At 36.9% G+C, this 24,679-nt stretch overlaps 1 long non-coding RNA gene across 2 annotated transcripts in view; it reads left to right on the forward strand.

Annotated features, from left to right (window-relative positions):
• LOC106491918 (uncharacterized) overlaps positions 1-24,679 on the forward strand; it is a 488,135-nt gene that overhangs the window by 129,717 nt on the left and 333,739 nt on the right. The window lies entirely within an intron of this gene.

Consider the following 24,679-nt stretch of genomic DNA (forward strand, 5'->3'; position numbering starts at 1 on the left):
CAGATTGTTTCCACTGTGTATGAAATCCTAATTAGGACCACTGTTTTTAAAAGGGAAATTCATGATTTCTTTTATTTCCTGTCATCAAAGGCACAAAAAGAACACTTTTGTTTTTGTTTTGTTTTGCTTTGCTTTGGGTTTTTTTTTTCATGCTCTCTATTGAATGTCAAGAGGCTATACACTTCTGTTGTACAGTCATGTCTTTTGAAGTCTCTGAAGAATTTCAGGGTTTATTTCTCAGAATACCCACTTCTCTCATGATAACATGATTCCTGCGGGACTCATGATGCCAAACCATCCATAAGGGCTGTTATCTTCCAAGCAAATTTATGGGAGGGGTTTGGAGCGTTTGGAACAGCACCAAATAATGCTTGGGAGGTTAATGTATGCCCCAAGGCTTCATGAAGGGGCAGTGCTATGAATAGAAACAGTCTTCAGACTCATTCCCATTTCATCCTCTGGCCTGCGGAGTCCAAGCTGCTGCCCCTAAACGGGGCTTGAAGTGGAAGGGCAGAAAGCTGTAGACGGTGAGGGACACAACGGCATGCAGATTGGGGCCACTAGTAGTAGTGGATTCTGAATGGTAGATAACAGGCTACCATAAAAGACAGGAAATCAATATTCAGAAGCACCAGCATATAAAAGTACATTAATATAATGAAGATGGTGGCCCAGATACTGTGCAGAAAATCAACGTTGCTCACTGATGCAGGGTTGCTTAGACTTCTTTAATCAATGTAACTATTCCCACAACACTTCCTTGGGCAGGAAGGGGTAGGACTGTGGCAAAAGTACAGCAAATATGCTGTGTATTACGTAAATCCTTGCTGTTTTTCTAGCGAAGACCATCCATTACATTTCTTTGATGTAATCCTGAGACCAGAAGGACGGCCAGGACTGAGTGATACCAAGGCAGGCTTTGCACCGTCCCCTGTAAGGCATATGTATGTTGTACGTATGTGCCTCAGCCACCGCTCATGATCTGGGCAACAGAGCCCAGTCCTGCAATGTATAAGGTGCAAAACTTCCACTCCACTTCCTTGTGGTTTGGAATTTGCTCGATCAAGCATTGCTTGATGTGAAAACTTAATATAACGTGATTGAGGCCAATCAATTTGTGTACTGTCTGACAGAGGCATATGATACACTAATTATACTTGCTTCATGTATATTTTTTTTATTTTACCTCATTTGAACATCTATATCTTAGACTTGTAGCAGAAATGCATATTCAAAGTGTACAGTATGTATACAGTGTGTTACTTGTAGCCCATGACCTCATTTTCACTTGTTCTTGATCATAAAATTGCCTTTCTCAGGGCCTGGGGCATTAATGAATGTAAATATGCATTCATACTCTCCCTTGTCATTCCTGCTCTCTCTTGTCATATGTTTTATCCCTTTACATTAGAGAGAATCAGCAAGTTTTTGAATGCTGTAGATATCAGAGCAGCGCTTTAGCAGCCATTGTGGCAGCCTCTGTTCTTTCAGATAAATTAGTAAAAGCAATGGGGTGGATCAGTCTTATTATAGGAAAATGTATTAAGGGATATTAATACAGTTAGGCTAAATAATGCCATCAAGTTGGGAGACGTGTTTCCCAGGTTCAGGCTAATGGGCTGCAAGTGCCAGGCAGGAGTGCAGGTCATGTCTTTCAGTGGTGAATATGAAGGAAAATGAAGGATACTGCTGTGACTGAAAGACTTCCTCATATAAGGACTGAAGGCTCTCCTCAGAACCCGAATAGATAAAGTTTATTTTCCAAGGGAGCTTTCTTGTGTGTACTGTACCCTGTTTCAAAAGCAAGAAAACAAAATTGGCTGTATTTACTGGTACAGCCTTTATAGAAATAAAGGACAGAAAAGCGATTTCTTAGGTATTGAGAGTCCAAACAAAAGAATCCTGGGTCAAAGCTCACTTCTTTCATAGTCTTTTATTTCTTCAGTATAGATTTGATTTCTGCATAGATTTGATATTATCTAAACTGTTTTTCTTGAATGCTGTCATGTCATTCTCTATATGGGTCCAGCCAAAAGAATATTGACTCTTGACGGTTTTCCTCTAAGACTTTAAGGTACGTTTTCAAAGTGCCTCTAGGGTTTTCTGTTTCTTCTTATAGCTCAAAAGGCATCTTGCACGTGTGTTCTTTCTTTCTTTATCTTCATCAAAAATGAACAAAAGATGATGTGGACAGTGAGTTACAGTCATACATAAACCAAACGTATATCTCAAATTATTACCATGAAAACTCTCTGCTTTGTTGAAGACAGTATTTACTGAAAACACTTTTTGTATATCAATACTGTGAAAGTCAGTAAGGGTTCAACCAAAGTAGTGGCAATTCTTTTGTTGTTTTGACTATTCATTTACCAGAGTTGCCTGTGCATATAATGGACTGATAGCAGAGGTCTCTATATAAAGTGAGTTACTTAAGTGTATCCTAACCGACCACAGTGCTGCAGGTCCCTCTCTAAGGATTTGAAAGGTCTTTCTGTAATGGCAAACAACTTGCAGTAACTTCCTGGGATTCCAGAAATGCTAATCAGCAGTTCTAGTCTGCAGCAGCACATTTATTACACCCTGACGTGCTGAAGACAGCCTGTTACAAATAGAACTGCCTAGTGAAAAATGCTGTTCCAGTGTTTTATAATAAAGTGCACCAATTAGATGCATTCATTAGGACAAACTGCTTGTCTTTTCTTGTATTAGATCTTTTAAAAGGCACGATGCATTTCATAGCTCATTCTGCTCTGTATTATTATTAATTGAACAGAGCACATTACAAAGTTTTAATCCAATAACTGTAAATACATAATGAATAATATTTCCTTGGAGGCTATCGGGGTTGCAGCAGCCCTCCTCTACAACTTTGCATACTCAGAGTAAGATATATTGTAGTAAAGTCCACTCTTCCCTTGCTGCAAATTCCCCACAGGTATTGCAGGGACATCATCAGAGCAAGGAATACTGCATGTCCAGTAAAAGACAAATTTATCATTTGTTAAAAAGCAGATTAGGAGCCAAACCTAAAATGTAGCCTTTCAACTTCTTCATGTTGAAAAGGGTCATATGCATCAGCTTTTCGTGTCTTGCAAATCCCTGGATGCCAAAAGGAAAACAAAATTTTAATTTTAGCAGCATGAGGATTCCTAACAGCAGCATATTATTTATAAAGGGCAAATGGCAAACACTAAATGAAGACAAAAGGAAACATTCTGTTCCTCTCTGGGGGAGCACAACATTATTATACAAGGTTGTGAATGGGCATAGTAAGATGAATTGAGCTGCTCTTCCTACTGACAAGAGCATTACTTCTTAGATTCCTACTTATACATGAAATAGCTGGCACTCCGGAGTTATACTTACATAATGGATATGATCTACATCAAAAGGACCCTAAACTGAATGATAAAGATAGAGGTGTCTATAAAAAAGAACACTCCAGGGCGCACTGAAGAGTTTCTTGTTTTCATTGTACGTAGTAATATTTTCATATAAAATAAATATTTGAAGTAACTTATGTTAGGACAATACTCAAGGTGCTTAGCAGAGCTAATTAGCTTGATGACAAGTAGTATGCTAATATAGTCCTATGACCACTCAGGTAGTCCTGTGACTTCCAATTCTGAGCTACTTTATGGTCAATCAGCATAAAAAATGGTCAGAGAGGGAGCTGTGGTCTCTTGGTACTTATCCTTGTAGCCGTATCCGTTAACCTACTCAAAGTAACAGCAACATGAATTATTTTTAGAAATTTACATTTATGTTCTCAATCACTGAGATATGGGATTTTTAGAATCTAGGCCTTTGGCACCTATGAATACTTGGTCCCATAGTATTTTTTTCCTAAGAGCTCATCCTGTGACAATAGGAGAGAATTTCAAGAGGAGTTTCGCACCTGTTGCCCTTTGTGCCTGAAATATCTGTCAGCTGTGAAAATCCTAACACTTTTATCTAACAGGATCAGATCATAGTGAAATGACTCATTAAGCTATATATTAGGTGGTTAAAAATAAGAAGAAGGAGAAACATCAAAGTGTAGCAGCTACTGAAAAGTTGAAAGCCTTGGTACTGGATTTCAAAATATAGTGAATCTTACATTTGCCATTCATAGTTTTGGCAATATCACCAAATGCATTATGTTGCTAAGCACTTTAAGACCCTGTAGATACCTGTGGTTATTAAAGGTTTTATTTGCTAATTTCCGTGCCTTCATCGTCTTTCTATTAAATGCATGATGGTGAGTCTGCAGAAATATAGTACTATAACACCTACCTTGTAACATGGACAGTTAAGCCATATGTAGTTCTGAAAGTAAAAATTACAATGACATGTGCTTTTACCTGACAGAATGAGACCAAATATTTATCTCATTAGGTTTAAATGGTTCTAGCCTTTGTCTAAGCCAATCAGGAAAATTTATAAATTTGAAGGTTGCATTGCTGATGGCACACTCCATAAAATTCTTTTCTGTTGTTATAACTAGGGCTGGTTAGACCACATTGTAATTTTCTTAAAGAAGGGACTTGATGCCTAAAGATGAAATTTAGACACCTAAGTCCTAACTGTAACCCTAAAATCCAGCTCAACTACTGCCTAACTCTGGAGGCATCCAACCTCCATAGGTACCTCCTTTTGGATCAGAAGATTCCTCAGGTATCCATAAATTGACTTTTAAGCATACCTAGTTACAACTTTCAAGAATGAACAGATTTGCAGCACGTGGCTACAGCACATTAGCTTTTTAAAGATGTCTAATGAAAAACTGAGCTTCATCACAAATGCAGTAGTAACAACTATTTTCATTTAAGGACATACGGAAGAGTCAGAACATCAACTCCACCTTATGTCCTTGCACATATTCATGCAGGCACACCCTGCAAAACAGTTGTGACTAAAAAATACCCCAAGGGTGTGTGAGCACCAGCCTCAACATAGTTCTGGGCTTAAATTTGAAAACGGAGAGGACTTCTTTCTAGAGCTATGTTTTAGAAGAAAAATACCCCATTTCTTAAAGCGAAAAAAGAGGTCTCCATCTTGAGCAGAGTTTTCCAGGCAAGTCCTCCTGAATGGACATCTGAGTTCTGAGGAGAGAGTAAGAAGTAATATGACCTCTTCCAGGAACATTTGCTATTAGAAAGATGTAGTTAAGAATACCACCCAGTCGCAACTCCAGAGTGCAATCTACAGCAATCTCCACGTGCTGCATGAATAACCTGAGTGCGTAGAGAGGGTTCTGTGGTATGTAGGGTTGGCAGATACCAAAAACTCAAATGTTTGGCATTGTGGAACTTAGGTCTGCTCTTCAGGTCAAACCCAAAAGTTTTCATCCAACAGGGAGAAGAGAGCAGTGCTTGTGCTTGGGAGCTTAATAATTCAATCTGGAGCATAAGAAACTCAGCTTTGTGCATCTGCTTCAATTTTAAATGCATGAAACGAAATAAATGAAATGCTTGAATAAAAAATTCTTCAGTAGACAAAACAAGGACTTAAACCTTGCTGCTATATTCCAGATAACAATTTAGTCACATATCCACCTAAGCTGGTGGTATCTCTTGATCCTCCCTTCCCCCAAATCGTGTTTCAGCACAATTACATGTTCATGAAACTATTATTCCAAGTTTTTTTTTTTACCAGTACACCATAAATATACATTTTAAAATGTTAAAAATACCTTTTAAATGGAAAAGTCATCTTCCAGTGAACCTCAAGCCTGTTCTAGTTAAAACACCATAAGGTTTGCTTGTCATATGACATTAGAAAAGTTCTGCCACCCCTCAGTTGTAGATATTAAAAATGAAGTTGAAACAGAGGAAGTTCTCAACAGACAGGTTCAAGTATAAGAACCATCAAAAGAATCAGAACATACTGAGATTTCTTAAACAACATCAGAAGATACGATTTAGGATTAACTGATCATTTTATGCCGATCATCTCTCAAGTATTACTGTTTTTTTTAGTCCATGAACTATTGTTATAACGTGGACTGGGTAGAAGGATGCAATTTTAGGTCACTGAAAGCAGCACCTAATGGCTTGGTCTCTCCATCAGCAAGATTCAAAGAAAAAATTTTAATGAAATCTGAAACATTTCGTAAATGCTTTCAATTCTTTTTTTAAAAAAAGGTCTTCTAAAATCTAGGTGGTATTTATTTCACCATTACGTATGTGTGAGAGTTTCAAATTCTGTGTAACTTGCTCTTATCCCACTGGCTTTCACTGTGAATTGAACTCTTAACTCCTTTCAGCAATTTGGAAAATCTTAATTTGCAGCAATTATGATGAGAGCCATTACTTGACAGAAAGAAGTAAGAGTTAGTTAAGTTCAAGAAATGTATCTGGATTCCTTTTAAAATAATGGGCACACACAAATAAAAGAAAAGGCAAATTCTTGCCAGAATTCTACAACCTGCTTTTTTCAATTTGCATATTAAATTGTACATCTACCAGTTACTGTTAATTCAGCAAAATATGAACTTTTTCTGAAAGTAATTACATTATTAGTCTACCTTGCCAGTAATGGTCCTAAGGTGAAGGTAGGAAGGAATCATATTTCTAACAGTGTCTTCTTTTTAATAATTAGCTGTAAAATTATGTTGTAGCTTCTCTGCTCTTGAGAACTTTTCTCTCGTCTTCTGCACTGGGCTATATTTAAATGCTAGTAGTTAAAAGGGCAGATTTCTCAATTTTTTTTTCTGTTAATACTTGTTCAGCATGTCTTAAGCCAATATTCTGACGCATTTTTCAGCTGTAAATTGCTTTACCAATCATTATATTCCTTTTCATTAAAGTTTTCCCTACTAATTCATCTACTTTATGCGTTATGAAAATAGAAATAATACCCTTATTTACAAAGCATTGACTTTTTTTGAGAACAGGAACAGTGTAAAAACAACAACAAAACCGCCACCAAAGGAATGACAAGGAACAACCAACCACATCTCCCTCTCCACCTATAGCTCTCACCAGAGAAGGGGTTTTCAAAATCCAACAGCCATTGGTGGTGTACCAGTTACCATATGTTTTTTATAGAAGTTTTGTCCTTGTGTTGCTTTCAGGTTTCATTTGACCTTTATCTAGATTGTGAGCCTAGCCAAACAATGCTGAAGTTAGTATTTGACCTCATTTTATGGTGCAGCAAAGCCACAAATCAGAACCTGACCCTGATGCCCTTGAAGTCCATGGCCAAAACTCCTCAAAAATATTAAAGCATCTATATTAAAGGCAATCATATTAATATTAAAATATTCCCCCTTCTCTTCTTACTGTCTATAGAAGAAAAGCTTTGTTGGCTTTTTATTGACCATCTCTATCAGCATTTTTTTTTTTTGTTTAATCAAGGGTGTGAATTTAAGGGAAAAGGTAATCCTGGAAATGTGGAGCCTACTTTAATCTCTCAGAAGACTGTCAGCTGCTGTTTATTGTATTATGTATTGACCAAGGGCTAAAAAAAATAGTTCTTTATCACAGATCTTTTATGCTTAAACAGAGATAAAATGCTCCCTTTAGACATTCTTTTTTTCATCAGCTAGAAAGATGCTGAACCCATGTGTAAACATAGAAACCAGAAAATAAAAAAAAACAACAGAATAAATTGTTGAGGCTACTCCAGTGAATACAGTGAGAAAGTGAAAATGAATTCCTTTTCATCCTGATGGTTTGATTTCTTACCATACATTGTTGCATTTTATGAGTCATTCCACGCTATGCAAAGAAAAGGCATACCACTATAGTGTGTTAACTTAATTCTTATTTGAAAAACAAAACAAAACAAAACAAAAACAAAGGTAGAGAGATCAATGTCAATGCTGTATTATTATTTGTATCTTTCCACCTGTCATTAACACCATTTATTTATTCTAGGTCATGCAGGCATTAAGTGGTAATTAGTTGCTTTTGTTTAGACAAGTCATTCAATTTAGAACTTTTACAAGCAGAGATTTTTAAAAGGGAAATTTAATTATCTTGTTTATAGTTTTTCTGTTTTTACTTCAGAAATGTCATACTCCTAGCTGCATTTTTTACCTACAATATATTTTATTTAGTGCAGATAGGATGACTTTATTTCTTTTTACACCAAATACTGATTGAAACTCTGCTTTGAACTACAGGGTCTTCCTTTACCTTTTGAGTTTTTACAAACACTGAAGTCAGGGAATAATTCCCATTCAATATCTTTGAAATAGTATTGAGGTTTTGAAATGTTTTCTGTGTACAGGCACAAGTTATTTAATGTCATTGAGAAAGCAACATAATTGCCTTCTGTTCTCATAGTCTAATTTTTCTTTTGCTGAAGAAATCGAAGCAAGGTTACATACTCTGCTTTTACTGTTCTAGGGAATATTAACTTTAAGAAATACATTGAAATTTGAGGTGAACAAATGAAGTAGGCACATCAAAAGAGTTGTCAAAAAGAAAATAGAAGAGCACTTGTACAAAATAAAACCAATATTAGCAGTGACTCAAGCTGATTACTTGTTCCTCAGTGAGCAGTATGGTGGAAGGAACATTTGTCATGTGAGTAGTTCAAAATGAGCAGAAATGATAAGCTGTACTGTGCATTGCTAAGAGTACTTACATGACCTTGACTAGATACCAGAATCATTTAATATGATCAGTCATTTTTTTTCCATGACACCCATTAAGAGTTTGCAAATGTTATCCTGACACTGCTAGGATCAGATTCTCATTGACCTAAATATGTCACCAGAAAGGTTTTCTGGAAATTCTTTTGTTTTCCATATGGTATCTTAATATATTGCAAGTGCAAGTGACCTGTTATTTCTTTAGTCAAGCAAAGCACTATCTTTTATTATTAAAAAAAATTTATTCCTGTCACATTACTTTACAAAGTAGCATTTATTCTGCACCAAATAGTCCAATGAAACAAACTTTTAGTTTGTTGAATGGTGGTTAGACTGAAAAGCTGAATGAGACAAGATCAAATTTGTTCTGTTGCATAAAGTGAACGTTAATTGCATTTATCCAGTCTGATCATTAAAATACTGGAGAATCCTGCAGTCAGAATTATAATGGCTCAGTCCAAAGGAGGTAGTAATTATAGTAACAAAACTGCGTGTATATGTGAACGTGTGCATATATGTGTTTAGGGTGTACTTTTTTCTATTGTAGTAGTAATCAGTGCTGTGACTATAGATAAATTTTGGAAAACAGAGATTGCTCTAGTTTAGGTTACGCACAGTTTGCACATCTCATGGTTTTTAAAGGGAAATAACCAGTGGACTAGTTATGTTTTCTTTAATCCATTACTCTGCTACTTCCTTGCCAGGAAAACCCAGCAGCCCCGGCTGCTGATCCGGGGCCGAGCTTGCCGGTGATGAAGGGCGGGCGAATGGCTCGCGGCAGCGCCGAGCGTGGACCTGGGCGGCGGGTGGCCCGCTGGGGACCGTCCCCAGGCCTGCGCCCTGTCCCGCACAGCACGACAAGCGCCTGGAGCTCCTTCCTCACCTCTCCCCGCTCCCAAAGCGTGCCCGCACGCGTGCCCTGGTGCCTGGATAAATGGGAAGGGAGGAGTGAGAGAAATGCTCAATTAAGGCAGAATTCTCAGTGGGAGCAACAGGGAGAAAGCTCTAAAACACTGAAACCTTTCACTGTAGTGCTTCAAATTTTTTTTGCTCTTTTTTGAAATGTCAAAATTTCATTTTGACATTCTAAAAACAAAAGCTTCATTTTTCTCTCTAATTTCCTTTTTTATTGTTGTTTACAGTCTTAAGTAAATGGAAAGGAAAGGGTAAAAGCATTTTAACTCAAGACATAATTTACATGTTCTGATTTCACCCGAATAGGTTTTTTTATTCACAGAAGAAAAAATCCCCTAGTTCAATCCTAACTATTTTCACATACTAATTATTCTCGGACTGACCACTACAGTTTGCCCAGTTCTGCTTTTATACAGTTACTAGACAAGATTAAAGAAGTTGCTTCCTGATGTAAATGAAAATCACCTTTCACAAAGGGAATTGCATTACTCCAGTTTGTATGACATCTGAGTTAGATTTTCAAAAAGCAAATTACACAGTGATGGTTTGAGAAATAATTATCAGTATGCCCTTGGGAGAAGCCGGTCTTGACATTACATTTGAATTGAATTTGAAACATATCTAGCTGTCAAATTATTGTTAATTTCGTATTTTGGGGGGGTTGGTTGATAAAATCTGGTTGGCTCATAAAGTCTAAAAATTAATTAAAAATTGGAAGTGGACCTCTCATATTTGAGAATTGTGTAATAATATTGAAGGCAATTCAAAATAAAGATGTGGCATGCCAATAATCAACAGTCAAAGTGCAAAAGTAACAGAAGTTACTGAATATTTCTGTTCTATTTAAATGGAAACTAGTGAACACCAAGTAGTTTGCAGATGATACAAACTGTATTTTTACAACTATTGTTCTAGGCTGTCAGCTTAGAAACTGCTCTTACTTGTTGACTTCACATTTCTTTGTTGCAATATTTATAAATCTTCTCTCATGTGTCTTTTAACGAAATGTGAATTAGGCAAATAATGAAGCTAAAATTATAATCTGTTTGATAGCTGTTTGAATAGAAAATCAAAAACTTCCTGTTTTCCAGCAGTACGCTGGAGACTGCCTTCTTTTACCAAAAGGTGCTCGTTTTATTACTTGTAAAGATAAAGACTAATTAAATGTTACACAGCCTTTCAGTAATTCAAAAGCTCCCCTAATGAGGAGTACCATCCTTTAAAAAAGTTATAAGACAAACAGGTCTGAAGAGTGAGCAGAGCCCTTAAGAACTAAAGAGAGCACATTACAAGGCACCTGATGAGCGTGCAGTTGCGTCTGAACTCGCACACACATGGAGCAGCGTCTGTGCAGCCAGTGCAGTGCGGCTTGTCTCCGTCACCGCGCTAGCGCACAGCGTGACAGCTTGTCTGTGCTTTGAGAAATGGAGCGATTTATGCCGTCCTGCTCATCAAGAAACTTGACAATTCATAAAACTGTGAGAACTCGTAGTCTCGAGCAAGGAGGGTCACTTTGGAGCAGCATGGCTGGAGCTCCCAGAAAGCCCTCGTACCTCTAGCTGCGCAAAGGCATTTGCCTTGGTAAACCTGCGTTTCTTTTGATCAGCGCTTTGGCTCCGAGCATGTGTCACATATCAGACCACTCTTGATATATGTTGAGTTCAAGGCTCTCAACATACCAAAAGTTGCTACAAGGCAAGGGGCAAAGTCAAATTATGTAGCGCACAAGGTTTCATATCTTCCTGACCAGCTGCACAGCATGAGTAGCCGCCGTTTTTACCGAAAGCTACTTTGCATTTCCTGATACGATTTTTGCAGAAGGATATGGTTCCCGGCAGATCAGGTTGTATGTACAGATGCACAGACACGCTCACACAAATGTGCATGGGATGTATATACATGAATAGGTATACGTACATGTGCATGTGTGTGAATCCATTCTCACGTATACACACCTGTGTACTCTTGGTATTTCTGTAAACTCCAAGTGGTTGCAGTATTGGGGAGGCCAGGGGTTGGGTTTTTGTTCAGTTTTGTATTTTGGTGACTTACTGCAGTCAAGGTTACCCAAGAGCCATGCTGGGTCTCTTTAAATAAAAGTGAATGAGGGGTTAATATCTTATCCTAGGAGTTTGGAATGACATTTGAGCATGAAAAGCAAGATGCATGTGAATGTGAACCTTTTCAAATTATATTTTCTGTGAACTTGTGCCAACTCGATTACAGAAACAGCTTTTGTACTGATCTGGTAAGTAAATTGCCTGTTTGTTTTAAATCTAATACAAATGCTTAAATATAGTGACATGTGTGTATTGAATGTATTCATTAATTCTTTGGGTATTGGTGATTCTGTCATTTTTAAACAGTCTATTCTGGAAAATAATGTTAAGGAGGAAAAAATGACCTTTACTTAAGAACTCTTTAAAAGAGTTACATATGAAAAGAATATGCAAAATGGAATTCAAGTTTTTTGTATAGTAAGACTACTGAAAAATCTTACTGCTGGCACTTACAAGGGATTAAACTATATTTAAACTCTCCCTCTTATATTTCTAGAGTGATGTGAAATAGCCTGAATGTTAATGAGAATCGTAGTCACCATAAATATTCTGATATTTATTTCCCTGCATGGAAGATCAATAATCCTGTGACATCCTTATGTCACAGATATTGCCATTGCCATTGATAAGGCAGATAGACCTCGTGATGTTCATCATCACTGGTAAGGGTTACATTCAAAAAGAGGCAGGTAGTGCAGCAGCTTGCTGACATCTGGATGTGATAAGAGGTCATCTATAACGTCATGCCAGGTGACACATCTATATGTCCACCACAAAAAAAAAAAAAAAGACTTTGCTGCGCAGCCTTGTCAGGAAATAAAAAGGCTTGGGCTGTCTGTCATTCACATGGAAGAAAAATAGACTTTGTAAAGAAGAAATCATAGTAACTTGAGTCTTGCTTTTAAAGCTTTTTTAAAAGAGGCAAAGACATATTTTTTATAAAGCACAACCAGACCAGGAATTTGAAAAATGTAGTTGCCTCTCAGTAACAAATACATAATTAACATATAATTAAGTTTGGCTTAGTTATCTCATGCCCTTCCAGAATATAAAGATTATTAGCAAAATTTGAGCTTCTAAAAGTCATGGGGTCTGAAAATCTTGTGTTTTAGTCTTTGGTGCTGGTGGGAATCAGTGGGAATTTTCTTCAAGGAAATTATACACAGTTATATATCATATATGGGTTACTCTGATATTGTATTGTTTTCCTGAAAACACTAACTCTTGCAAACATACACATGTGATATGAGGTGATGATGGCTTTGAGTAATCATTGCATGAATATGATGGAAAGAAAGAGGTGCATACATCCTACAGAGATCCTTATTTATCGAATCACCGTTGCACAGATTGTACCAGTAAATGAGTATAGAAATAGCTTTCCTTGAACTTTATCAGATAAATGCAAATATGGCAAAAAGTCTCTTATTCAAAGAATTAGGTTCCTATTTATGTAAACTGCTTAACTCCAGTTTCCTTGTTTGGTATTTCTTTGCCAGCAATAGAGTGGGTTCCATCAACAAGCTGTGATATAAATCTTGAATGACTGAGACCTTTGGGAACATGTTGGAGTAATGGATTGAATGTTGCCTGTGTATACAAGGTTGACAGAATCTGTCAGTCTTTGGGAAAGCTTTGATTTGTGTGTGTTTAAATACCTGTGTGGATCTGTAAGGTGATTCTATTATGGCAATCTGTAGTTTAAGTGACAGCGTAGTTGGATCATTAATCTGGCCCCTCATTCTCATGGCACATACCAGCTTTCAAAGGAACTGAGAGAACAGTCATATATTCATTCTGTAAAGAGCTCGAGTACTTTGAAGAGCTTAAGAACCACCACTCCCATGCAGAAAGTGATTATGTCCCTTGGAAAGTCATCTGAGTACATCTTCAGGCACTGCAGTGCCCAAATCTGTCATCCTGACTTACACTTTTTTGACTTAATTTGATTGCACTGATGCAGATAAGCGACTTCTTGACTTTCCATTTTGCCAGCTGAGTTTTGTGGGTTGTAACTTCCAGCTCAGATATGGCAATAAGCAGCTGTAGGCGATAGCACTGTTAAGCCACTCGAAGACGTCAGGAAGAGGACAGCTTTAAGAGAAAAGGATTTTCAGAAAAGTGTTCTGCCCAGTGAGCAGATCTCACCTGACTGAGAGTCTCCCCCACCTCTGAAACAAATGTATCCTGAAACACAAAAGTGTGAATAATTCTGGTCCTCTTAACAAGTATCCTCATCCCCTCTGCCTAGTACCAGTGCTTGAGAGACTGCAGTGTGCACTGAGAGTGATTGTTCTTGGCACATAGTTTCTCCTAGGTGAGTAGATACTGCTGCAAGAGCAACCTTTTGTAGAAGCACACTGCAGAAGATGCTGCAGATGCCACCATAGAGCAGCAGCCCTCACGGTCTTCTCTGGACTTCTGCTCCTATGATGTGGAGCTAGGTCTGTACTTCCTAGACAGACAAGTTGCCCTTGATTTCAGTTCAGTTAGGGGAGCAAGAAAGATGCTTCAGTCATACCCAGCAAAGCATGATTATTCTACCTTCCAGCACGTATAAAAAGAGAGAGAGAGGAAGGGGATCAGACAGGAGTCCAGATCTGAGCAAAAATGGTGTAGAGGAGGAAGCTAATTCCCCCATTTTCTATTCTGGCAGGGAACACTTATGTAATGAATACCCTTCATGTCTTGCCTCCTTGAATATTAAACTCCTTCCTTGCTGATAGGTAGATCTAGATAGACCCACAGCAGGTAGGTTGTTGTTATTGCTTTCATAGTCAGCATTCAGGGATAGCCTAGAGCAAGCTTCACTGGAGCCATTGCAAGGGCTTTTCTGAGAACTGGTGAGAGAATTCTTCCCACTCCCTTCTTTCAAAGGAGAAGATGTGTAGGGGAAGTTTCTCATTCCCTAAAAAAACCAAATGTCTTAAAGAAAAGTAAATATATTTTATATTATCAACCTTTATCCTTTTCTCCAAGTTTATTATAGTATAAAAATTCCTCTGTAATTGGACCCCTCAATATCTTGTGGTCTATCACTTTCAAGTGAATTACTTAATTCATTGCGGCTTTTAACACTGACTCTCTTGCACAAAGGAGAAGTCAAATGTATTGTCTTCTCTGTGTTATGTTATTTAGCTTTATGAATAAGTTGAAAGGTATAATGATCATCTTTGGTGGCATAGAACAGAAGAGGAGCTTTGGGAGAAAGAAAACAGAAAAGTTAAATCACATTTTTTTACATTGCTAACAATTTATAATATATTAGTTCTCTTTAATGAGTATCCTCATGTGCACCAATGTCTTTAGGCTTTAGGCTTGCAGATATTTTTTCTGTATTTATAATTCCAGACCACATGAATTGATTATTACACTGCAGTTTAATACCTGAACATTTGCGTAGGAAGCTTGCAGAGTCTGTAGAAAAATCCTCATGCACTACTATGTTTCAGTTCAACAGTGGTATCCAACTATTGGATAGTGCCCTTAGCTGGTAGACAACAAACCTTCTACCAACAAACCTCCAGAAACATTTATCATTTATTTCAGTGCAAAGCTAGCTTTTCTTAGTTTAAGTTGCAGATGAGATTGATTTGAACCAACCTGACCACATTTGCAATGAAGTAGATTATGGACATTCATCTCTTTGGCTTCAAAGATCATCTATGAAGGGTGGCTAGGTGGCAACAGATAGCTCCTCTGGAATTAGGCCATTTCAGTAAAGTAGTCGGGTCTAAACAATCTGGCAGGAGTGCGCCCAGATTGTGCTCTCCCTGAAGCATCCTTGTGCCCATCTGGGCACCTCTCTCATGGACCTAGTTAGTCCTCACACTCAAGTTTGCTTTCCATAGGTATGGGGTCAGAATATGCTTCATATCCCTCATGTTAGAGATGTCTCCAAAAATTTAAGACATATATTGAAACAGAAAGCAAAACAAAAACGTTGTGGTATATAGTTTCCAAAATGTGTTGATAATTATTTATTTTTTTGCATTTAAGTTTTCATTCTGAACATACATTTTAAAATGATGCTAAGGATATTGGGTTTAGTGGTCGGTCTACATTTCCTGTACTCAGGAGGAAGTATTATACTAATTGCTTGTTTGTTTGCTTTTTATTTAGCTCAGAAAACACATAACTGGTTGCTTTCTAATGACTTATTTTCAGGTGCTCAGTCTCTGACTTCTTGCTAAAGACAATGGCAAAATTCTTTATGAATTTTCAGAACCCTTCAAATGCTTCAGGCTGTATGGGAACAATGAGGTCTCTTAAGAAAAAGAAATTTTTGTAGCACTCTTTAACTATCTTAGGAAAGAAAATACTGGAAGAAAACAGTCAGATTCTAAATTTGAGCAAATATTTGAAACAATAGTCATAACTTGGATTTCAATAGTGTTCAGTTATACCAAACATTAAATATCTAAAGCTAAGGGTTAAAACAATAGTTTAGGGAATAAGTTAACAAGAATCATTTATTGGTCTCATTGGTCAAAACATTTTACTTGAAGGATATCAAACATCAAAAAACATTATCAGATAAATCAGAGAAATGGCTTGTTCCCTAACCTAGTCTGTTGGTATTCTCAAAGGAGGTAATCATTATGTAATTGTTTTCTTGAGACAGGCATCATCAACCAGTTTTTTATGAATTTTATGACATGCTAATTTCCCATCTGTCCCAAGTAATATAGACTCTACACTTTACTTCATTCACTGTATCTTAATAGCAAAATTGAAAGAACAAAATGTCTGTTCACTCCTTCTGAAGGTTAGGTATAGATAAAAATGTGCATGTTGTTTGTATGGGAGGCAACATTCCCTCTCAAACACGTCTCTAGCATCCGTTATCAATGCCTTCATGTTAACAGTGATCAACATAAAAAAACTTCCTTGGAGTGGAAATTCAGGCCCAGACGCTTACAGGATTTGTAATACTTATCCATAGCAACTTCAGCAGGTGCAAACAGATGGCTGACATTTCTGTTAGACCATGAAATGTAGAAAACTACTGTCCTGCTATGCCTAACTAGAATCAATTAAGTATGAAGCAGGATATCAGGCTATGAATCAAAAGTCCTTTGTTCCTGTAAATTGCATAGTTTTTTTCATGCTGCTTTTCATGGAAGCCCCAGGGACGGCAGGAAAAGCTGCAAAAGAGCAAGGTAAGTTCATACTCAAAGCTGTTTGAACTTAAGTTTAAGAGGGAACTTCTCTGTTACAATCTCTGAGAAGAGAGCTAATTTTGGAGGTTAGGGTCATACCCCACCTCTGGTGTCATGTTCCCTATCTTGTGACCTGGTAGACTCCTTTGGAAATTATGCTGCTTTGGTTGCTTATACTGTGCTCTTAATGGATCTAGGCTAAAACAGAAGCAAAACAAAGATATCCTTATCTGAAATTATTTTTCTGGGCTTGATCATTTCACTAGTGCTCTAAGAATAGCTGTGTCAAGGCAACTAATTGATACAGAAATCTGCAGAACAAATAGCTCCAAGAGACATTTAAGAGCTTTTTAGCTTGCTTTGGGAACTCAGAGTTTAGTATTTGGATAGAACAAAACAGCTGTAAACAGAGAGGAAACTCAATGGAAAATGGCCTGAGGGCAGAAAAAAATCTGTGAAATGCAAAATTAAAAAAAAAGAAGGAAAAGACATTTAAGAATCTAAAAACAACCTAGTTTTCCCCCTACTTCTGATCTGCAAAGTGAAATGAAAAAGGAAGGTGTAAATATGGTAATAGAAATTTCATTTCACATCCTGCTCCTGTTTAATGTCTTCTGTTTTCTCAGAGTCTATCACAGTCCTTTGCTAATTACTGCCACAAAGCAGAATAAATGGCAAAGGGAAATAAGCAACATTTGTATACAGGATGAGTCTACTGACATTATCTCAAAAGAATAAGTTGATGTGACAATGTTTTAAATACGAGCTGGCAACTGCTAGTGAGCTTGCACTGCCTATTTTTAACCTTTAATTTATGCGAATGCTCTGAATAAAGATTAACTTTCTTTACTTAACACTTATTTCTTAGTGCCTTGAAAATGAAGCTATCATCGTTAATATTTTGAAAAGTTGTCCAGTGTCATAGTACTTCCCATAAGTTCCTGTTTGTCAGCTGATTATTCACTCTACCAGCACTTCAGTAAAGTGCTGGACCAGTGGAGTCTTTTTCTCGTGTTACCCAAACCGGGAAGATTTCATGTTTGAGATGATTCAGATTAAAATGAAAATTCACAAATGCTCTTATAATGGGCTATTGAAAGACTTGCACAATATTCATATACCTTTCAGATAGCCTTGAGCTATCTCAGACGCTGACCAGTTGCTCAGGACTGACTGCATTTATTAGTTAACCTCTGAAAGATAAGTCATGGAGAGAACATGTTGAATCCAGAGGAAGTGATCAAATCCAGAAGAGTCATTGCTGAACATAAATGTTTAGATCTAGATTTACAAAACTTCTTGAAGAGCATAAAAATTCTAGGCCTAAGTAAGTGTTTCCTGCTATCGCCATTACTCTTTTTTTCAGGAGTGCTTTCAGTGTACAGGATTGATGGAATTTGGGGAGTGTGTGATGTGAAAAACACAGGTTCAGTCTGCTGAATGAATCTGTACATACTAAAAGAGCAGGCCAGTGACATACAGTAGTTCATGGCTCTTTAGTCATCTCAGTATCACTTTTAAAATCTGCTTTAGCTTTGATACATTGTCATTCACTGGAGTAGGGTATGGGAACCTCATCTGCCACCCACCCACTTATTCATTCACGTAAGTATTATAATATTCAGATTAAAGATTAAATCTCATTATTCTTCCCTAACTGCAATTACTATCCAAGTGATGAACAATATTTTAAAATTTTATATTCAAGAGAGAAAATGTTAAAAGTGAGCAAAAGCCAGATTGATTCAAATTGATTTTTTCGTTTTGAGCTAAACTGAAAAATCAGTTATTCGCACAACCAAGAAATATTTGATTTCCCATAATTTCCTTACAAAGTAAGTAAAATATGACAAATACAAGTGAGTCTGTATAAGCAGACTAGTCCAAATCAATATTCACAGAGAAAAATTCATGTTGTATGGTTTATGTGAATCGATGTCAGTTAAAACCAAGGAAGCATCTTTACATACCCCTAAGTAAAAACACCACATATGGCTTCAGTAATATAGCTTCTATACTGTTAAAAAAAATCCAACTTTTTCCTGTCATCTTTTTTTAGGAGAAGTAGGCTGTTGAAGTTACATTTGTCAAAGCTAAATCCTATGCTGGAAGCACACAATGAAAACATAAAATGAATTGCAAGAAATGCATATAGAGACTGATAGTCTGCTTCTTATGAATACTTTTAAATATGTTTCCATTTACTTTCTCTGAAGTTAGAAAGAGCAATAAAAAGAAAACAACGAATTTCTAGTTACCAGGTGGGCAGCTCTTACAAGGGAACTGGGAAGTAATTTATTTGATGGAAATGGCAAGATACGCACCTGAGATGAGATGGAGACACTGGGGAACACTGAAAGCAAGTTATGTGAAGGAGAAGTAAGGATGAAAGAGGGAAAAAGGAAATAAAAAGTTGTTAGACCTCTGATGGCAATTTAAAAGGAATATAAGAGGCCTCAAATTCATTGCTAAGTATTCTATTAGCAAGACCCCAAAAGTAATATGATCACAGTGAGTTTTCTTTGCTAAAACCAAAAGAAAACATCAATGTAAATTTGTTCCTGGCATAAAAATCATGTAGGTAGGATAGGGTTTTTTTTTCATCACTCACTCTTGAATGCTGGTGTTCAAATCGCTAGCAAATTGAGCTGGACAGGATGTCTCATTTGTAAATTCCTCTGCCAAAGAGTCCTTTTCTGCAGAGAAGGGACCGCTTCTCTTTCTGCCAGGTATAGCTATCTTTTAAGACTGAGATGCTCATGAAGAGTGTAACTGTCCCAGAGCACGTGCCTTTCTTTTTTTCTTTTTTTTTTTTTTTGGGGGGGGGTGGGTAATCTGTGCTTCTACCTTCAGTTTATTTGTTGCTATCGATGTCCAAGCTCACCTTCTTTGCTGTGTTAAGGTTGTTGGCACTGTTATACCACCTTCCTTGGATATTTGCCGCACCTTTTACAGGCAACAGAGTAAATGGAAATTATAATTCTGACATTAGTCAGCTGACAACCTATATATCAGTGGAGAGTGGAGAGAATATATTGCTGGTAAATCCTTCAGTGAGAGTGATTTTGACAGCTCTGTTGTGGCTGTTGGATTTGAACACTGAGAGAAAGAAGGGTACATGGAAAATATAACATTACGTAAGGTGAGAAAGCCATAAAAGACAAGTTGAAACTGCTAAGAGGCGGCCTGGTGGGTATGCCAGAGTGGAGGAAGTTGGGTGCGGATCATTGCTTCACTTTGGCAGAGCACATGTGCTGTTATACCTGGACAAAATTATTGACAAAACCAGAAACCTCCTAGAACAATTCTTTGTTACAAATGAATACATAAGTTACTGTCTTTAAGGCTTGTTAAAATTCTGAGGAAAAGAGCAGTGATGCAGTTTTTTATACCCTAATTTTGCAAGGGGAAATGGAAATATTTATGAGTGATTACTGAGTTAGTCTGATTCTCACAAAAGGCTTCTGATTTGTCATGACTTTCCACAAAGCAGCGATGAATAAAATCAGGAAATTAAAGAATGCCGCATCTTTTCAGAGTCAGGAAAAGGCAGGGAGCTGAAGGGAGAATTGGGCTGATCGTAACTAATACGCTGCTCTTCTTTCATGAGAGGCAAAAGCGTGCCTGGGCATCACACTTCTGTTGGGTAAGAGATCGGATTGACTATGTGCTGGATGGAAAAAACTTAGCCTAGTACTACTTCTGACTTAGGTTACTGACTGTTTGTAGATGCCTGCGATTTACAAAGGAAGTTTCAAAGACCTCTGGTTCCACTGGCTTTCAACATAAACTTACTGGAAGAACAATACATTTCTGCGGCCAGTAACAGATTTCAAATGCTGTCAATACTGAAAGAAAAGAGGTCTAAATGCTACATGGGAGATTAATAAGAAAACTCTGAGGAATGCATTAGAGAGGAAGAAAAGAACTGAAAAAGAAGGAAAAAAATCTCAGTCTGGATCTTGGAGATGACTGAGTACAGAAGGAAAGCAAGGCTGAAGGCTAAATCAAAGAGATGAACTATCCAAAACTTAACTAGCCAGGAATGAGTAGAGCAAATAGCTGGGTAGAAGAGGAATTAGAAGACAGCAATAGAGATTCAAGGAAGTTGTTTGATGTCACTGACAGGAAAAAAAGGGTGAGATGCTGACATGCAGAGACACGAGTGCTACCTAGACAGATGAAAGAAGTCTGCGATGCATATATGAGAATAAAGAAGTATTAAAAGGTATTCATTAGATATGTAAAAAAGAAACATCTACACTAAACCTGAAATAGTACTCAAAAGGCAAAAGAATATGAAAATAGCAAGTTCAAGTAATGCACTAATAACATTTCTAAAGCAGATGGAGAAATTGTTTCTGTCTCTATTGGCTTATGGGAAACTGGACAATGGACACTTGCAAATGTGTACACTCCACACAAAAAATATATATTTGACTTGACATGTTCAGCTGAATAGTGTAGACCTATAATTTTTTGAATCTGTGTTACATAGTATAAAATTATACTATAGGGTTACCTGAAGAAGTACTGTAACAATGTGTGTAACAAAATAGCACAAAGCATTAATAGGAACTAAAAGCAGCATATATTCAGTTTACCTTTAGTAATGTTAATAGAAAAGAAAATGACCAGAATAACATTAGATGTGGGAACTGAGAACTGAACCAAAATCTTAACAGGTTGAGGTCGGACAGCTAGACCAATCACAAACAACTCATAGATGTATTTGTTACATTGGTTAGGATAAAAAAACTTTGATTAGAAGTAACTACATTTATTTTGGATTTATAGATCATAAATTGGTAATATATAAAATAATGCTAATATATATACTAATATATACTAATATGCTACCATTCAAACAGCAGCTCATTCACCTTGTTATTTTCAGCTAAATCTCATCCCACATTTTAGTTCATTATTTCCCATGTATTGCTGTATTGGACATGCTAATCAAATCCAAATGTTTGATAATTTCTGTATACCTTTAATATAGAAGAAGTTTTTCTCTACAAAGTGCTCAGGGTTGATTGTCCATACTGAAAACTGAGGCAACAGATGCATTAATTTTGAGAGTGCACAAACCTCTCTACAAAGATACTGACATTAAAAGGTCCAGTTTTATATGTTATCCCTCTTTGCCTCTTCCAGTCTTTTGTACCATTAATCTACAACAAATCCTGCACCATCACTTTGTTCTTTTATTTCTCTATGCGATTGTTCAATACCTATGCCTCGTTGTTAGTCTTCCAACATGTTTCTGTTAACTCCGCTACTTCCAGCTTCATGTATTTCAGCATTAATTTTGTTTCTTCATTTTGTTGCCCAGGCCCCTGGAATTTCTATGCAAACACTACTTACTCATTTATATTATAATATGTTTTTCTCTCTGTATCATTAAGAATAGGTCTTCTAGCTTTTCAGTGATGACGTACACACTGTTTTTTTTGTGGAAAAGGGAAATAATAGAAATCTGGGGAGATGCCTAGCTTCGTTAGAACGGTTTTGGTTAATCTTTCATCAGTGTCAGCAATAGCCTCCGGTTTCTGTAGCCCACAATTATGATGTAAATTAAATTCCATGTGATTTCTGCTGTTAAAATAAGGTCTTCAAAGTAGCTGATGTGATTTTCTGTATGATTTCTGCCAGGATATTTTTAAAGATTTTTTTTCTTCAATCGTAAAAGAATTTTCTAATGGTGTCTGTTATGTACTCATTATTTTCAAATTATGGACTACGTTTTGATTCAATCCATGCCAAAGTATGCTTATTTGATATGAAATAATAATTTGCACTTTGGTAGTACCTTCTGCTTGAGCAAGTCAAATTGCTTTACAAATATTAATTACGCAACCCAACACTCTCTCTGATAGCAAAATGTAATTATTTCGGTTTGCAGACTGGTTAAAGCAGAGAAGATGTTATGTACATGTCTGTGTTAAAGCCACAGAAGAGCTACATCTAACTCTCAGTCCTCTGATTTAGCTGTGAGAATTTATTTGCTCTCTGGTCTAACTTGGCATAGTTGGCTTAATATTTCTCCAGCTGACTTCAGTGTCAATGCCTAGGCTACCTGCTGAGGTGAATTTCATATTAAATGATTTATGAATACACTATTCCTGTAAGGTTTGTGAGGCTTTCTCTTAAGAACCTATTTATTCCCTATCCATCTTTGAGCACTGTAGTCTTTATTGGATGTTTTTGTCCTCTCTCCCAGGAAATTGTACCAGAAGCTGGAGGTTTCCAAGAACACTGTGAATGCTACAGATCTGAGCTATGAATACTTAATTAAGGAGGAACGGGGGCTAACAAAAGCTCTTTCTCTCAAGTTCACTCTTCACCTTGTAGTTATAATCTAAAAACCAACCTGGAAACCAAAGAAAATGTTAGAGAAAACAATGACACGTGGATAACCAGCACACGGGATTCTCTGTAGGACATCTCGGGAGCAAACTGGCCGCTGCGTACAGCAGTCTGCCCCTCCTCACCCCTGCGCAAGACTCTGTTCCTTTGACTCGGCACACAAGCCGGCAAGCAGACCCTCTTGTACCTATAACCCAAAGCCACTTGGCCTGATTTTTTCTTAAATATCCCAAGACAAAAATTAAATGGCCTTTGTGTATCTAACTCTCACAATCATTTGAGACATTCCTCTTCTAACACCTTCTTCTTTTACTAATATACAGACAAATTAACTATACAGAAGAAAAATCCATTCTGGGTGCCGTATTGCTGCATTAAAACAGAGTGCGCAAACTCCAGCCTGTCATTTACATAGCTCATAATCCTAACTGCAGACATATTTATGGGAATAAGGTACTCATATCCTGACTTATTTCAATAATTCTTCTGTTTTTCTCTGCTTAAAATAAATGTGTTTTAATCATTTGTTCAGTACTGAATGATGGTAACTTTTCTAAAACAAATTTAAATTTTGTGGTATTTTTGCAGCAATATATATAACTGCACCAAAATACTTCTCAAAAAAGTTTATGGAGGAAAAAGCCCTCCATTTGGTTGTTTTGCTCCTTTCAATGATTTTCATAATTTTAAATTCTAGAAATAATTTGTCCGTGACATTCAGAAAAATCCCACAAAAACTTCTTTGCTATGCTTTTTTGACACACAGATTTCTGTTCTCTGGCATCTTCTAATGATGAAAAGCTTTTAGTCCAACTAACTACTCAATTGAAAGTCTATGTAAGCTGAAATAATAGATTGTAAGCTTTTATATGTTTTTTTCTTTTAATTGAGTTTTTGGCAAGTAAAATGGTAACATTGATAGATTCAAAATTTAACTGTGGTGCCATATCCTGGATATAAAAAACAGTTAGAGAAAAATAAAAATTAAACCATTCCGATGGTAGTGTACACTAGGTAAAATGCATTAATATACGTGCTGAGAAGAATGAAGGGGGAAAATGTGAGTCACATCATTTTTTTAAAAAAAAACAAAGGACTTCTGGTCTGAGTGTAGGACTGGAAAACTTACATGACAGCACCTAATGAATTTCATTACCTTTAGATTTATGCAGCTGGTGAGTGGGTTTATTTCAGACTGAAGTTTTGGATTCAGATGCAAAAGTCCTCATACATCCTGGTTTTTGGCACCTAGGATCTTTTGGGGGATATGGCCCTTATGGCAGAAATATAAAATTCTTACTCATACTGCATAGCAAAATATTTTACCAGGCTTTCACATTTTTCTACTTCCCATGTAACATGAGCACTTTCACTAATCTAATGGTATATTGCAATACTCTTCTTGATGTTGAATAGTTACTTTCCACCATTTGTTGTCTTAATGAAGTCAGATAAACTATTTTGGAAGCTCAGTGTGAGTAGGAACGTCACAGGCTGGTTTATACTGTGCATAAATCATCAGATTATTGTGAAAAATCACATAAGCAGCTCCGTAATTATGTAAAAAAATCAAAGAAATGTATTCTATG

Source organism: Apteryx mantelli, chromosome 5, assembly GCF_036417845.1.
Source record: "Apteryx mantelli isolate bAptMan1 chromosome 5, bAptMan1.hap1, whole genome shotgun sequence".
NCBI lineage: Eukaryota > Metazoa > Chordata > Aves > Apterygiformes > Apterygidae > Apteryx > Apteryx mantelli.